Source organism: Macrobrachium nipponense, chromosome 22 (assembly GCF_015104395.2).
Source record: "Macrobrachium nipponense isolate FS-2020 chromosome 22, ASM1510439v2, whole genome shotgun sequence".
Lineage (NCBI taxonomy): Eukaryota > Metazoa > Arthropoda > Malacostraca > Decapoda > Palaemonidae > Macrobrachium > Macrobrachium nipponense.
In genome coordinates this window covers 7,686,328-7,703,442 of record NC_087213.1, presented here as the reverse complement: position 1 = coordinate 7,703,442, position 17,115 = coordinate 7,686,328, and the positions used below count along the sequence as shown (strand labels likewise).

Below are 17,115 nucleotides of genomic sequence, written 5' to 3'. Positions count from 1 at the left end.
GGTGTTGATGAGTGAAAACATAGTAGTGGCATATATCAACAAGCAGGGGGGTCTCTTATCCCTTCCGCTGATTTGGTAGAGCTGTTAGCCAGGTACTTTCCAAGGTAGCAGGAATGTATTGGTAGACAAGCTCAGCCACCAGAATCAAGGGATTGGGACAGAGTCATGACGCCTACAACACTGATCTGGCAGATGAAATATGACACCAAAAATGCAATAAGAATGCAGTTTACATAGTTTTCAATGCACCCAAAGCATTAAAAGTAAGGTTTTCTTAGGATTTTTGACGATGTTCCGGCTTACGACGATTTTCGGCTTACGACGCGTCTCAAGAACGGAACTCCCGTCGTAACCCGGGGACTGCCTTATATAGATTTGAATGAGATCTAACTAGGACACTAAATCTCCTATGCCATGCTTCAACAGAATGCATCGTACATGATTTTCCATCTTTTGTGAGCTCGTAAACATTCATTTAGATGCTGGAAATAATGGCTTGGAATGTCTTCCATTTTGTCTTAGCATTCCATTTACAAAATTATTTTCTACATACTCTACAAATGGCAAGGCATTTTCAGGTGCACTTTCTTTTAAGCACTGCAACCATATAGAGATATTAGCAATAGGGAAAAAGGCCAAAGCGTTCAATTTTCGGAAAAATAAAGAAAAGTCTGTGTCATTATTATCAAGACTTACAAGTCCCGATTGTTGAATTTTTTCTCCAGGTCGTTTGGCAGAAATGGAATAAACAGAAATGCACAGCTATATCACCAAAAACACGTAAAAGTGCATTTTGAGCTGCCAGTTCAAAGTTGATGCTCACTTCTGTAATATCAGTTTCAATTCCGTGCTCTTCCATCGCTTCAGCAATAGCATGCAATATTTTAGTATGAATTTCTTCTGATTTCCCAGATAGTAATGCATAAACAATGGGATGTATTTCACCATGGACGGGCATGAATTGTATATATTTGGCAGAAAATATTGGGACGTTTCAAAAGTTCCATCACCAAACCAGTGCTTTGATGAACCTAACTGTTGTAAAGACGATGGCCCTGAAAAAATCAAAATTCTCTCTCTATTATCTTGTCCACTATCATGTACTAGCCAGTCTTCTCCTCCAATGGTTATTCTAAATCTACCTTGAACGTCTACATCAGCAATTGATGTTTGAAGCCTTGGAAGTTGTTTATTTCTTACTTTTTGAATATTTCGCGTGATGTAAGCATTGTTAGGAAGCAGCATTTGGAAACATTCTGGAACTTCACTCATTGCCTCAGAAATTATTGCTGCGGGTGTTTCTGATGTTGTAAAAGATTTTTCTTTAATTTTGTTTAATGCTACAGCCTGTATGGTTGTGATCTGTAGTCTTCATAACTTTGTCTTTTCTGCTTAAGATAAAACGGCTGGTACACCTTCGGTCTTCACATCGCCAATACGTATAATAGTAACTGTTATAGCAAAGTTTATCGTTTTCTCGGATTTTTACAAATTGTAAAGTACTATCCATTTTGGGGTTTTAGAAGAAACTAAAATAAGAAGAAACAAACTTAAGAACTTGTAAATATTGAGATATACCTGAACAACTTAACGAGGAAACATTCGCAAACAAACAAGTCATTGAACCATAATAATAATTTCCTGATAGAGCTTTGCTAAGAAAAGTTATTAGCCAAAATTGTCTTGAGAGAGACACTTACCTATTATGTTTTCCCTTAGGAAAGGAATTAATTCAATTGATCAAGGCTATAGTGCAGCTTAAAATGAGTTTTTAGCCAAAGTGTCTTTAGACCAATGTATCTTTAGCCAAAAGTGTCTTTAGACCAAGTTGTTTTCATCCAAAAGGGTCTTTAACCCAAAGTATCTTAGACTAAGGTGGTTTATACCTAAGAGTTTTAGATAAGTCCTAGACCTGTCTGGATACCTCAGACAGTCCTCTGTAGCAGTATACCAGGGAAAGTGGTATACAATTCAGCAGTTCTTGGTCTTCCTTGTCTTCCCTCTCTCAGAAAAGCTTCTCTCCGTCTCAGCTGTAAAAGGCTATAGAGCTGCACTCTGCTTAATCTTGCGGCTGAAAGGTGTAGGCATCTCACTGAAGATTTCACTACTGATGAGAAGCTTCAAAAAGTGCTGCCCACCCAGGGACCTCTGCCCACTTGCGAGGGAGTGACTCTTTGCTTTTAGGAGCCTGATTTGTGTATCGTACAAACCTTTACGAGAGTTGGCAGACAGGGATCTGACCCTCAAGACAGTCTTCCTTCCTGCCCTGGCATTGGTGAAGAGAGTAGGGAAACTCTACGGACTTTATTACGATATTAAACACTCGAGGGGATGGGGATCAGTTACGCTTGATTTCGTCCCAGATTTTGTACCAAAGACTCAAAACCTGCCGGTCTCTGACGCCAGGTTTGAGTCCTTCTTGATCCCTTCCCTTGGGCACTTTGTTGGTAATGATCCAGACAAAATGCTACTTTGTCTCGTTAGAATGCTATGGTGTTATCTGAAAAGGACTCGACATTTCTGGCCTGAGTAGTCGAAAACTCTTCGTTAGCACTTGCGCGTCCAGGAACACAATTTCTTTTTGGCTTCATGAGACAATCAGAAGAACATACTTTATTGCTAGTGAAGATGACAATGATACCTTTTGTTCTAAAGCTCACGAAGCCAGGTCGGGTACTGAAAGTTGGGGTGTGGTCTTGTCAGACCACCTTCACATCTTTCTACCTTCAGGACATTGCCCACAAGTCATGGACACTTTTTTTCCCTTGGGAACTGTGGTAGTTGCTCAACAAGTTGTGTAGCTTACCCAGCTCCTCCAACAGGACAGGGTTGCATCTCGCCTGAGATGTTCGGTTGTGGATGCGAGAACGACTGCAGGAGTGACTGGCCTATCCTTCGTCTCTTCTTTTGGGCAGAGAGTGGATTTTACCCGTGACTTGCTGGAACTGGTGGTTGATGCAGTTAAGTTTATACATTGAGCACCCATTCAATTTTCTTTTATTAGAATTATGGAAGCAAACCACCCCTTCCTAGCTATTAGACAATTAGAAACCCAATTTTCACTTATATAACTTACCCGGTGGTTACATATAGCTGTCGTCTCCTGGCGTCACGGCAGAATTTGAAATTCGCGGTAGCGCTAATGGTTTGACAGGTGATCCCTCTACTCCCGCCCTCTACCGGGTACCGGGAACCATTCCAACAATAAATCAGAAGTTTCCTGCCGTCGGAACCGGTAACACGGTTCCTCTGCTGGTTGGAATTTGGATTGATCATCTTGGTTTTCTCCTTTTGGTGATGTACCTTGAGTTTACTGATCTTTTTGCTAGCGCTATAGTTATTTTGGTTTTGATATTGTTGTCCTTTTTAGGAATTATTTTGAATTCTTCACGATGTCTGACACCAGCTCTGTTCAGTATACGGTGTGTAGTAGTGGGTGTAAGACTAGACTTCTTAAAGCTTCACTTGATCCTCATTCTACTTGTGTTAATTGTAGGGGACGTGAATGTTCTTTTGAGAATACGTGTGAAGAATGTAAGTCTCTAACATCTCAAGAGTGGAAGGCACTGGGAAAGTATATGAGAAAGTTAGAAAAAGATAGAATCAGAAAGGCTTCACAGAGATCTTCTTCTAAGTCAGTGAGTAGCCAGGATATTCCTCTGAATTCTGTTAATCCTGTTCCTATTAACCCCGTAGTGGTTGCTCCTGCCCTCGAATCTGTATCTCCTGATCCCGATCCCGTGTCAGTATTACGAGCCGATATGGACTCGAAATTTGTCTCTTTCCTCACCACTATGCAGAAAATGGGTGAGACAGTGCAAGAAGTGGTAGTTAAGTGTGGATAAATTACTTAGTGCCAGTTTCGTCGAAAGAAGCTTCGGATTTGGAGGAAGAAGGAGAAGGTCTTACAGAAAAAGACAAGCATTTGTCGGGGTATAAACTCCTTTTACGATCCTTTGTTGACAACTTTGGAGATTCTTTGCGCCTTCCGTTCCAGTTTCTCCTAGTTCGCAGTGGAAAAAAGGACAGTAAGCCTGACTCTTCGTCCTCGTTCACGCGTTTCGTCCTCTCGATTTCGGCTAAGAAAGCTATCAAGAAAGTTAACGCTTGGCTTTTGGAGAAGAGGGAACAGGGGAAAAATGTTTTTTGTCTTCCCCCTTCGAGACTTTCGTCAAGGAGCCGTGTCTGGTATGACACTGGAGAAGTTTTTTCCGTGGGTGTGACTGCCTCCGCTCAGGGAGACTTTTCTAGTCTCGTGGACTCTTCCCGCAGAGCAGCCCTTAATACTGCTAAGATTTTCTTTTCAACAAATGAACTGGAGCATCTTTGCAAGAGTGTTTTCCGTGTTTTCGAAGTTGTTAGCTTCCTGGATTGGGCCATTGCTCTCGCTGGCAGGAAAGTCAAGTCATTTGGACTTTCGGAGGAGCAGTTGAAGGATTTTGCCTCGGTTACTAAGGATTGTATCGATAAAGGCATCTGTGATGGAGCTTCGGAGCTCGCTACCATTTTCGCCTCTGGAGTGTTGAAGAAGAGACAGCTTTGGTGCTCCTTCTTGTCGAAAGGGGTTTCATCGAACCAGAAGTCTGCTTTGCTTTTCTCTCCTTTGGACAAGAAACACCTTTTTCCGCAAGAGATTGTGAGCGAGATCGCTCAATCTTAACACAGAAAGCGACCCAGGATCTTTTATCACAGTCAGTGAAGAAGCCCAGGAAAGTAACTCCGGTTCTTTCTGCTTCTCGGAGTGCTCCCTCCACGGAAGCTCCTAAACCATTTCGAGGGAGAGCTCCCGTTCGATCTTTTTTCTCCAGGTTTCGTGGGAGAGGTAGAGCCTCTTCTTAAACCACTCCCTCTTCCATCAAGAAGTAGGGCCCGTAGTCCTCCACACAGCAGTAGGAGCCAGATACACTTTTCTGGCAGACCTGGTTTCATCTCGGAGCGGATCCTTGGACGGTCCAGGTCCTGAAGGAAGGATACACCATTCCGTTCATCAAGCACCCCCCTCTCACAGAATTTCCTGTGAATTTGTCAGCCTACTCGGAGAACTCCGAAAATTTTGCCGCCCTCCATCAGAAGTTTCTCGCCATTACTGGCAAAGAGGGCCATAGAGTTAGTGGACTCTCCGCAGGAACCAGGATTTTACAATCGCCTTTTCCTGGTAAAGAAGGCTACGGGGGGTTGGAGACCGGTGTTGGACGTCAGTGCCCTGAACGTCTTTGTCCTGAAGACGAAGTTTTCTATGGAAACGACCCAATCGGTATTAGCAGCGCTTCATCCTGGAGATTGGATGGTTTCCATAGACCTTCGGGACGCTTATTTTCATATTCCGATTCATTCGGAATCGAGAAGATTCCTGAGATTCGTGTTCCAGGGCCGCATTTATCAGTTCAGGGCCCTCTGCTTCGGCCCTGTCGACAGCTCCACAAGTGTTCACCAGAGTTCTGTCGTCAGTAGCAAAGTGGCTTCATCTAGACGGGATACGAATATCCATGTATCTATACGATTGGCTTCTCAGGGCAAGGTCCAGACAGAAGTGTGTGGAGGACCTACAAAAGACTTTAAGGCTGACGGAAAGCCTAGGTTAGTTAAGTAAACAAGGAAAAGTCATGTCTCACTCCTCAGGAGATAGTTTATTTAGGAGTGAGACTGAATTCAGTTCTTTTTTAGCTTTTCCGTCTCTCCAAAGATCGACTCTTGCCTGAACAAAATAGACGAATTTCTTTGTCAGACAAACTTACTCGGCGAATCAGTGGATGAGCCTTTTAGGAACCTTGGCTTCAATAGAGCAATTTGTAAGTCTGGGCAGGCTCAACATGAGACCACTTCAATTTTACTTGAAGCAGAAGTGGCAAAGGAAGAAGTTCCCAGACTCCTTCGTGTTCCCCATCTCGGAAGGAATCAAAACACGACCTCCTTTGGTGGAAATCAGAAGGAGGGCTAGAGGAAGGCTTGTCTCTAAGCCAGTTGAGCCCCAACCTTACGCTTTTGTCAGACGCATCGGACAAGGGTGGGGAGCTACTCTGGGGAGTAAAGGAAAGAATGTCGGTGACTTTGGCAGATTCATCAGAGAAGCTGGGCACATAAATCTAAAAGGAGGTTGAAGACGATTCATTTGGCTCTAATGCACTTCAAGACAGAGGTAAGAGGGAAAGTAGTGCTGGTTCAAGCAGACAACACCACGGCTCTCTCTTACATCAAAAAACAGGGGGGACACACTCGTTCTCTCTGTGCGAGGCGGCGAGAGACCTACTCATTTGGGCGAAAGAGAACAAGGTTGTTTTGAGCACAAGATTTATTCAAGGCTCGAAGAATGTAAAGGCGGACATTCTCAGCAGGAGAGGACAAGTCCTCTCCACAGAGTGGACGTTACATCCTCAAATATGCAAGAAGCTTTGGTGGATTTGGGGATGTCCTCAGTTGGATCTCTTCGCCACAAACAAGACAGCTCGTCTACCACTGTATTGCTCCCCAGTTCCAGACGAGGAGGCGTTTATAGTGGATGCCATGCTTCTGGACTGGTCAAATCTGGATCTGTATGCCTTTCCACCTTTCAAAATGCTAAGATTAGTTCTGGCAAAGTTCAGAGGTCATCAGAACGTCAGGATGACTCTGATAGCCCCCTTTTGGCCGGCCAGGGAATGGTTTCCGGATCTACTACTGCTGTTGACGGACTTTCCGCCAGAGAGTTACCGTTAAGGAAGGATCTACTCAGACAGCCCCACTTTCTGAGGTTCCATCACAACTTGTCCGCTCTTCGACTAGTCGCCTTCAGACTGTCGAGCATCTCCTCAGAAAGAGAGGATTTTCAAAGAGAGCTTCAAGGGCTATTGCTAGACCCAGAAGAAAATCCTCTGATCGAGTGTACCAAGCTAAGTGGGTCCAATTCAGAGCTTGGTGCAAAGAAGAAGGAATTTGGTCTTCTAAGACCTCTATAGCTCAGTTAGCTAAAACTTCCTTCTTTTTCTTCGTGAGAATAAGAAGCTTTCTACCCAGACAATTAGGGGTTATAGAGCTATGTTGTCTTCTGTGTTCAGACATCGAGGATTAGACATTTCTAATAATCAAGACCTCTCAGACCTGATTCGTTCCTTTGATACGACCAAGACAAAGGAGTCAAGAACAGTAGCTTGGAACCTGGATGTAGTTCTTAAATGGCTGATGTCAGATAGATTCGAACCGATCTCCTCTAGTTCTTTTAGAGATCTGACCAGGAAGACACTTTTTCTTTGTGCTTTAGCATCAGCTAGAAGAATCAGTGAGCTGCATGCTATTGATAAGAGAGTTGGATTGGGTGGATTCGCTAAGGGCAATGCCATTTGCTCATCAATGCTGGGGTTTTTGGCTAAGAATGAAAATCCCTCACGTCCTTTGGCCTCGTTCTTTCTCTATAAAGAACATTTCGGAGTTAGTGGGGCCTAATGAGCCTGAAGTCTTCTCTGTCCAGTGAGAGCACTTAGCATTATGTGCAAAGGACCAAAGGTATAAGAGGTAAGAGTGATAACCTGTGGTGTTCAGTGAAAGATCCTTCTCGTCCTCTTTCTAAAAATGCGCTCTCCTTCTTTTTAAGGAATTTGATTTCTGAGGCACACGGACAATGTCAGGACTCAGATATCAAAGTGTTAAAGTCAAAGCTCATGAAATTAGAGCAGTGTCGACGTCTTTGGCCTTTAGACATAATCTGTCTTTGAAAGACATTATTAAATCTACATATTGGAGAAGCAATTCTGTCTTCGCATCTCATTATCTGACAGATTTGAAAACCACATATGAAAATTGCAGTACATTGGGGCTATTCATTGTGACTGACACGGTATTGGGTGAGGGAGAGAAGGATGTATCCCATCCTTCACTAACTTTTTCTCCTTGATTTATTTTGTTTTTTGTATTTTTAAGGTTGTCTGAAGGTACAGGAAGTTGTTTTTTTGGAGTATCTTTCAGTCTTTTAATGTCTTGGTGTATTTCTTAAACGGTTGTGGTGATCCCTCGTTTTTCATTGTATTTTGTGGTGATTTGTACTGCGCCCTGAGCAGGGGCATTATAGTCTTGTCCGTTACGATCACGTCCTCAACGGCAAGTACTTATTATTGTGTCCGACGCACGGATCCATATATCCTGTCGGTACAATAAAGACCAGCAGACTACAGAGGCAGTAACCACTGAGTCAGCGGTCTTTAAAGGTAAGGAACCTACATCTTCGGATAATTCCAACAGTTGTGATTTTAGCTGCCATTGTCCCACCACCTAAATGTGTCAATCAGCTATATGTAACCACCGGGTAAGTTATATAAGTGAAAATGAACATTATTATAATAATATAAGTTTCACTTATACTTACCGGTGGTTACATAACGAAGCCCGCCTCCTCCCCTCATATGGACAGGTAGGCATGAAACTTCTGATTTATTGTTGGAATGGTTCCCGGTACCCGATAGAGGGCGGCGGGAGTAGAGGGATCACCTGTCAAAACCATTAGCGCTACCGCGAATTTCAAATTCTGCGTGACGTCAGGAGACGACAGCTATATGTAACCACCGGGTAAGTATAAGTGAACTTTATATTATTATAAAAATGTCATTTTTGTATTTGCCTTACTGACTCTTGACTAGATTCTTTCTAGCCTATTTTCGTATGAATTTACAATTCCCCACTCATTTGAAAAGGCCCAGAAGTCTGGCAATTGATTGCACAGTCCTATATTTCGATCAGTTTGTCAGAGGCACAATTCTTTTCCTCGCTCTGTCGACTACAAAGATGATCCAGTCAGTTCAGGGACTCTCAGATTCCTCCCTCCAACGATTGAGACTTCCTATGCAAAGACCGATGGTTTTTACATTGTGTAGGAGCAAATCACAAAATGTTTAAAGAACTTGTATTTTGTTCATGAATCTTACCTGCCATGATAATATATAGCTGTATTCTCCGAAGTCCGACAGAATTTCAAAACTCCCGGCACAGCGCAGTGGTCGGCCAGGTGGTAGTACCCATTCCCGCCGCGCTGGGAGGCAGGCGTAAGGAACCATTCCCATTTCTGTCAGATATTTTCTGTCGCCGGTGCAGACAACAAGTGTTTTCTGCACCTCCGTCATTGGATTTTGGAACTCTTTTGGTCACATGAGTATCGCCGATTGATTTTTGGTTATTTGATTTGGATCGGTGGTTAGGCATACGCTAATTGTGGATTTTTTTATTTTGGCTTGATTTTTCCTTAAAATTACGATGTCTGGATCTAGTTCGACTAGGCCAGAGTATGTTGTGTGGAAGAATGCAAGGTTAGGCTACCGTAAACTTTGGTAGACCCTCATACAGTGTGCGCAAATTGTAGGAAACAGTTTGTATGTTTTGATGACCGCTGCAACGAGTGTGAAAATATGTCTGATTCTGCGTGGAAGGCTTATGAATCATAGGTATGTAAACTAGAACGTGATAGTGTAAGGAGGTGTTCCTCCAGGCGTGTAACACAAGTTACCCGTCCAGTAGAATTTATCCCTCCAAAGACCTGTGATGCCTTCGGGCCCTACAATAGTGTCTTTGGAGGGTAATACCCTATCTGTGATTCTTAAATCTTTGCGTAGCCTGGAATCATGTTTGCATTGGAAAGTTTTAGTAGTGTAGTGAAGTATAGTGATAATGTCATGAGTGTTCATATTCTATCGCGTAAGCGTTTAATTTCTCATTGCAAACAAAACCCTATACCAGGCGTGATGGCTCTCCCTACCTTCAGGCGAGGCAGAATGTAGTAGGGAGGTAGCTGTCCAAGTGTCTAAAATACTCTACGTTGTTTGTTCATAAATCTTACCAGTTCAGATATATGTCTATATATATATCTGCCGGGTAAAGGTGAACTAGCGTTGTTGTATCATAGTAATATTATTTTTGCCCTTACGTCATATTACTATCAAGCGGTTTGTATGGTTCAAGTTATATACTCATACCATAGTTTACTCCTACGGAGGACACCGAGAGTACGATTATTCTTATTACATTTAATCGGTTCTCCCTGCAACTATTCAGGGGTTGCCGGTTTCCCTATTTTTAAACATTTAAGGTATTATTATGACAATACCAAGTTAGCCTTTTATATTTAGCAAATTCAGTTTCGCTTAAATATACCAGTTTGATGGATTTTGGTTTCTGCTCTATAATGATAGTAAACCTATTCATTCGTAGAATGGTGTAGGTGGCAACTCAGGCAGAGCAGTGCGAGAACGACGAACGTTTCTCTGAGTCTGCTGTCACTAATGCGTAATGCCAGTGCTCAGTTTTCATCTGATTGTCTGCCATGCGCGGTAGGTTACGTCTCTCTCTCCTGCGGGATTGACGGACTAACCGTATACCTACAATCTACGGCAATTAGCTTCCTCGGGTTGAGGGGAATTCTAGCATACATGACTGAACATCTTCACTTTGCGAGAATTTTTTCATATATATATATATATATATATATATATATATATATATATATATATATATATATATGTGTGTGTGTGTGTGTGTGTGTGTGTGTATGTAGTATGTGTGTATATATATATATATGTGTATATGTATATATATGTAATATTGTGTAAATGTATGTGTGTGTATGTATGTTGTGTTTATGTATAAGATATACTGTATATATGTTTAGACTTTTTTCGGTTCTGTTTACCGCATGGTAACAGAATTCTGTCCGAGTCTACAGCGGCATAGCACACATGATTTCCCTCGAAACAAGAATGATGTGCAAGAGATGCAGTCAATTAGCTCGCCGAGACGTCCCTTGCTCGATTATGAGGGGGACTCCTTCCGCTGCCAAATACGACAGCACCGAGCATGACGCTCGGCAGGATGCTCGGCTGGACGCTTGGGCTGGACGCACAACGTAATGCTTCTTCAGACATTCGCCGAGAATCGAGAATAGTAATGGATCTCAGGAAGGACTTTTAGGAAGAAACAAATGAACAATCTTCTACAGTGTCTTCAGATTACTCTGTTTAAGTGAAACGCAGCCTTATTAGGGAAGGAAACATGCTCGGTGAGGGAATGAATGAATTGCAGGGGACCATTTCCTCACTGGAGAAGTTTGTTTTCCCTGAATAGGACTGAAAATTCACACCTCTCCAGTTTTTTCCTGCAGAAAAACTGGAATAGCATAGATGATCTAGAAATGATTCTGAACATCTCTCATAGTCAAGATTCGTCTATAGGTGATGTCATGGCTCATAATCTCATAGAATTCGAATCTTGAAAGATTACTTTTGTCTTCAGTGACGTCCTCCCCCGCGCAGGAGTTGGAACTCTCGAAGGGTCTCGCTCCTCTGAGGAGAACGAAGACGCTATAATGTCGCCACAGGCAGCCGTCGTCTTTGGTTCCTCGGAGGGGGACGCTTCTCGTCCGTTAGCTCCTTCTGCTTTGCGGTCGTCTCCTGGGCAATTGGAAAACTTTCCGCAGTAAAAGAGAGCTAAGATGTATGATGTATGGTCTCGGGAGGGGGGGACGCTTCACGTCCTCTCTCTTTTTCTGCTGTGTTGCGATCTTCACCGGAGAGGACGTCTTCCGATGAGTATGCTTTGATCGCTTCGGTTGCTCCAAAGATATATTCTTGGCGATCCAGTGAGGAGGAGGAGGGCTTCCCCTCGCCCATCGTCTTCTCAAAGGATCAGCCTTTTGCCTGAGAAGGAATGTTCTCCATCGAAAAGGATGATTGTGTCTTTGCAACAACAACTTGTTTCGTTGATTGCAGTGAGAAAGGCAAAGCCACATCGCGAGAGGAAGGATGATAGGCTGCCCAATCAAGAGTCCAGGCAGTCTCCTTCTCCTTCTCCTCCTTCCGCTCTTTCGCCAGTTGCCTTGCTCTCTAGATTTCATGCAGCTCTCCAGAGGTTGTCTAGAGAGCACGGTTACCATCTTCCCGAACGTGTGTCAGTTGAGAAGAAGAAGAGGTCTTGGTTCGATGGCTTCGAGCCTCTTTTGAAGAATAGTTTCAGCCTGCGGCCCTCAGTCTCCTCCTTCGCAATTGTTATCTTCGAAGGACGACTGGCTCATTCATGCCTCCACTCAAACGCGGTGTCGAAGGATTTTCAAACAACTTAATCGTTGGTGAAGTCCCTGGGACTACTGGTGAATTTCGAAAAGTCACATCTGATCCCAACCCAATCCATCGTGTATCTGGGGATTCAGATGGATTCAGTGGCTTTTCGAGCTTTTCCGTCCCAGGGACGTCAGCAGCAAGGCTTAGATAAAGTGTTAGCCTTCCTAAGGAAAGATTTGTGCTCGGTGAGGGAATGGATGAGTCTAACTGGGGACCATTTCCTCGCTGGAGAAGTTTGTTTCCTTGGGGAGACTGCACCTCAGACCGTTACAATTTTTTCTCAAGTACAATTGGAAAGAAAACAAGAATCTACACATGATCTTGGCAAATTTCAGGAGAGGTAAAACAATCACTTGAAACAATGTTGGCTAGATCCAGTGTAGCTGTCGGAGGGCGTGTCTCTCAAGCTTCAGAGCCCCGACCTAGTGTTGTTCTCCGACGCGTCCACCACGGGTGGGATGGGGAGCATCATTAGGGGGAAAGAAGTGTCAGGCACCTGGAGAGGGGAACAGGTGTCCTGGCACATAAACCTAAAGGAAATGGCAAGCCATCTTTTTAGCTCTCCAGTTTTTCCAAGAAAAAGTCTCTCATCGAATAGTCCAAGTCAACTCAGACAACACCACAGCTCTGGCGTACTTGAAGAAGTAGGGAGGAACACAGTCTTCCTGCTAGATTGGTCTCGCGTAGACGTCTAATGCTTTTCCTCCATTCAAAATCCTGGGACTAGTACTAAAAAAAGTTTGTGGCGTCAAAGGAGACGAGGATGACATTGATAGTCCCCTTTTGGCGGGCCCGGCCCAAGATTGGTTCACGGAGGTGGTAGAGTGGATCGTAGACTTTCCAAGATCCCTACCAAGAAGGATGGATCTTCTCAGACAGCCACACTTCAAGAGGTATCATCAAACCTCCCCGCTCTCGCTCTGACTGCCTTTCGACTATCGAAAGACTCGTCAGAGCGAGAGGGTTTTTCTCGCGAAGTTGCAAGCGCGATCGCGAGAGCACGCAGAACCTCCACTACGAAAGTATATCAGTCGAAGTGGGAGGTTTTTAGAAGGTGGTGTAGAACTAAGAAGTTTGTCCTCCTCCACTACCTCTAAGCGGAAATTGCTGATTTCCTTCTATTCCTGAGAGAGCAATCTCATCTAGCTGTATCCACAATAAAGGGATACAGAAGTATGCTCTCGGCTGTCTTCAGGAATAGAGGATTAGATCTGGCAGATAATAAAGATCTCCATGATCTCATAAGGTCCTTTGAGACTTCAAAGTCGAAGGAACCGGTTCCCTCCGAACTGGAACCTAGACGTGGTTCTCAAGTTTCTCATCTGAAAGATTCGAACCTCCTCATCTGGCTTCGTTTCGAGACATCACCAGAAAATGCCTATTCCTATTATCTTTAGCTACGGCAAAGAGAGTTAGTGAATTACATGCTCTGCAAGATAAAGTAGGTTTCAAGGGAGACTCAGCTATTTGCTCGTTTAAGACCCTGTTTTTTAGCTAAGAATGAGAATCCCTCGAAGCCCTGGCCTAAGTCATTCGAAGTCAAGGCATATCGAGTCTCGTAGGAAGAGAAGCAGAAAGATCTCTATGCCCTGTAAGAGCTCTAAAGTTCTAACATTCAGAGAAAGCATCAGATGGGAGGCTCTAGACAAGGTCTTTGGTGCGCGGTAAAAGACCCCACAAAGGACTGATGTCCAAGAATGCTCTGGCATTCTTTGTGAGGAACGTCATTACAATGACGCGCATAAGGTCCCTGTTCTGACGAACAGTTACGACTGTTGAAAGTTAAAGCTCTTGAAGTGAGAGCAGTAGCAACGTCTCTCTCGTTTCATAAGAATATGTCGCTTAAAAACATCATAGATACGACATTTTGGAGATGCAACTCAGTATTTGCATCTCATTACTTGAAAGACGTTCGTGTGACATATGAGAAGTGTTTTTCTCTGGTCCTTTCGTATCGGCGGATACGATTCTGGGTACGGGAGCCGACACCAATCCTTAAAAGGGTAGGGTATATTTTCTTTTCTTCTTTTTGGATATGGTCTGGAGTCTCTTCGAACAATGGAGGACTTGGTTTAGCAGCGGGCGGCCGTCTATGTTGTTCAGTAAGAGAATCTTGTCATATCTAATTAGATGAGTATAATTTTTTTTTTTTAGAAATTATGTATGTGTGCGTGTGGTGTTTTTGAGTTACGGTTGTTGTGAAGAGATTCGGGGATACTCGGACAATCCTTAGTTCTAACATATGGTTAGGATCAGGTGGTCGGGATTGGTTGTGTGCTCCTTCATAAGGTGTATTGTCATATAAGTGGATCAGCACCCATTGACAAAGTCCTTTCAGGCTCTGCCGAGTAAGCGGATAAGACCCCATCGGCAGACCCACAAGAACTCTTGGCCATAGATCATATATCTCGCTAAAGTTTCTTGAGGTGATGCAGACTACTGGGCAAACACCCACAAAAGTCTACCACCTATCAGGTAGGAACCAAGGTTTTATTTATACCTACAACATATGTTGTTTACCCTGTCTATTCCCTAATAGTAGCTGTCTCTACCCTCCCCACCGAAGGGTGCCAATCAGCTATGTATATATCTGACAGGTAAGTTGATTGTATGAAAATGATATTGTTATGTTACAATAAAGTTTCATACATACTTACCTGGCAAGATATTATAACAATAAAGGCCCATCCCACCCAGCCTCCCCGCAGAAGACAGGTGGAAGAGAGAAAATATGATAGAAAACGGGATGGTTCCTAGTCCTGCCGCCCAGGGCAGGCCGGTAGATCACCTGACCTACCTGTAGCGAGTGCGCGAAATTTGAATTTCTGTCGGGGACGACGGAGTCTTAGCTATGTATATATCTGCCAGGTAAGTATGTATGAAACTTTATTGTAAACAATATCATTTTGGCGTAGTAATTCAGTGTTTGCCTTTCACTACCTTCGGGAGGTGAGGATTACATACGAGAACTGCTACTCTTTGGGCCCATATGTCGCAGCAGACACTATATTGGGGACAGAGAGTAGCACTCTTCCTATCATTTAGAAAATAATATGTTAGTTTTGGACTTTTTAATTTTATTTCTTTTTATTTTTTTTTGTTTTTATTATGTTTATGTAGGTGTTTTAGTTTTTTGTGTCTTGTAGGGCTGCCTTAGGCGGACTTCCCTCCATTAGCCTTGGGTATACGAAGTTTAACCAGATAGGCTAGGTCAGGTGGTAATGTTTTTGCTTCGCCCTGTTTTTGTCACAGTGTGGTCACGCCCCCGTTGACAAATCATCTGGAGCGCACCAGCTACATAGGTCACGTCCTTGCTGGCACCTCCAGTGAAGCATTAACAGCATTCGGTGTCTAAACAACACCTATATGATCTGTCACATTGTGGTCATGCTCCCCGTGACAGTTCATTAGAGCGCACCAGTACACAGGTCACGTCCTTGCTGGCACCTCTAGGAATGCAATACCGAAATTGGAGGTCTATAATATAGGATCTAGTTGCATTGTGGTCACGCCCACCCGTGACAGATCCTCTAGAACTCAACAGCTTCACAGGTCACTACCTAGCTGGAGTCTCTAGTAAAGCAGAAGCAGACTTGGGTGACGGTACTCACGAAGTCAGCAAATGCTAACAGTTAAGGAACCAAAATATCAATCATATATATGAAATTGTTTCCCAAAATCGAATCTGTCTCCCCCTTCCTCCAAAAGGTGGGATTCAGCTATATATATATCTGGCAGGGTAAGATTCATGAACAAAATGATATTGTTATGATACAATAAAGTTTGTTCATACTATTACCTAGGCAGATAATATATAATCACAAAGTGCCACCCACCTCCCCTCAGGAGACAGTGGCACTAGAAAAATCTGACAGAAAATGGGAATGGTTCCTTACGCCCGCCTCCCAGCGGCGGGAATGGGTACTACCACCTGGCCGACCACTGCGTGTGCCGGGAGTTTTGAAATTCTGTCGGACTTCGGAGAATACAGCTATATATACGTATATCTGCCAGTAAAAGTATGAACAAACTTTATTGTATCATAACAATATCATTTTTCTTAACTATACAAACCAGAGTTCCTATTACCATTAACACCCGGGGTTTCATGCTCACGGTTTGGATGGCCCACCGACATCAACCAATGATACCGTTGGGGCCGAAAGGCAAATTGGAATGCTTACATCCAGACAGGAAAGGACTCCCACTAACCAGACAGTAATGAACTGCCTAACCACCTTCTTTGAAATTTAGTGGCCATTTCCAGGTTCACTCTAAGTAATTCCTAATGTAAAGGACCTCAGGTTTGTATAGTAAGGAAAAATATAAATGACTTTTAAAGATTTTTATGTAGGCAGTCCCCGGGTTACGACGTTCCGAGGTTAAGGCGATTCTCAATTATATTCATCAGATATTATTTCCAGGGTTACAACTCATGTTCCAGGGTTACGACGCCTACAATGCTCATCTGGCAGATGAAATATGACACCAAAAATGCAAAATAATCAATACGTATTTGAAGGTTTCTTTATGAAAAATGCAATAAGAATGCAGTTTACATAGTTTTCAATGCACCGAAAGCATTAAAAGTAAGGTTTTCTTAGGATTTTTTTATGATGTTCTGCTTACGAAGCATCTCAAGCATTATCGGCGGTCTCGGTTGATGGCAATCCAGTTTTTATGGCACTTGCCTAGTGCCATAAGATCAGCGATTTATGGCACCATAACAGGCCAGGTTTTGGTTATCTGTGCCATAAGCGTCATAAATCGCTGAGTTTCGGTTAATTGCGGTTTTCGCTTATCAGCACCCGCCAAGAATGGAACCCCCGCCGATAACCAGGAGCTGCCTGTGTAATGACCACTGAACCATGATATTTTGTTAATTTCTTTGCATCATTGAAAAATGATAGTCTTTACTGTTCATGAAGCAGTCAAAATAGTAGAATAAAAACAGTTGTCAATCACATAATGTAATTGCTATGTTGATTTGAGCACCAAGTCTAACCTTTCCAAACTTGAAATGTCCGTTACATATATCCATAGTAGTGGC

At 43.2% G+C, this 17,115-nt stretch overlaps 1 protein-coding gene across 1 annotated transcript in view; it reads left to right on the top strand.

Annotated features, from left to right (window-relative positions):
- The window catches only part of LOC135198857 (ribonuclease H2 subunit B-like), a 98,622-nt gene that overhangs the window by 55,842 nt on the left and 25,665 nt on the right, over positions 1–17,115 (top strand).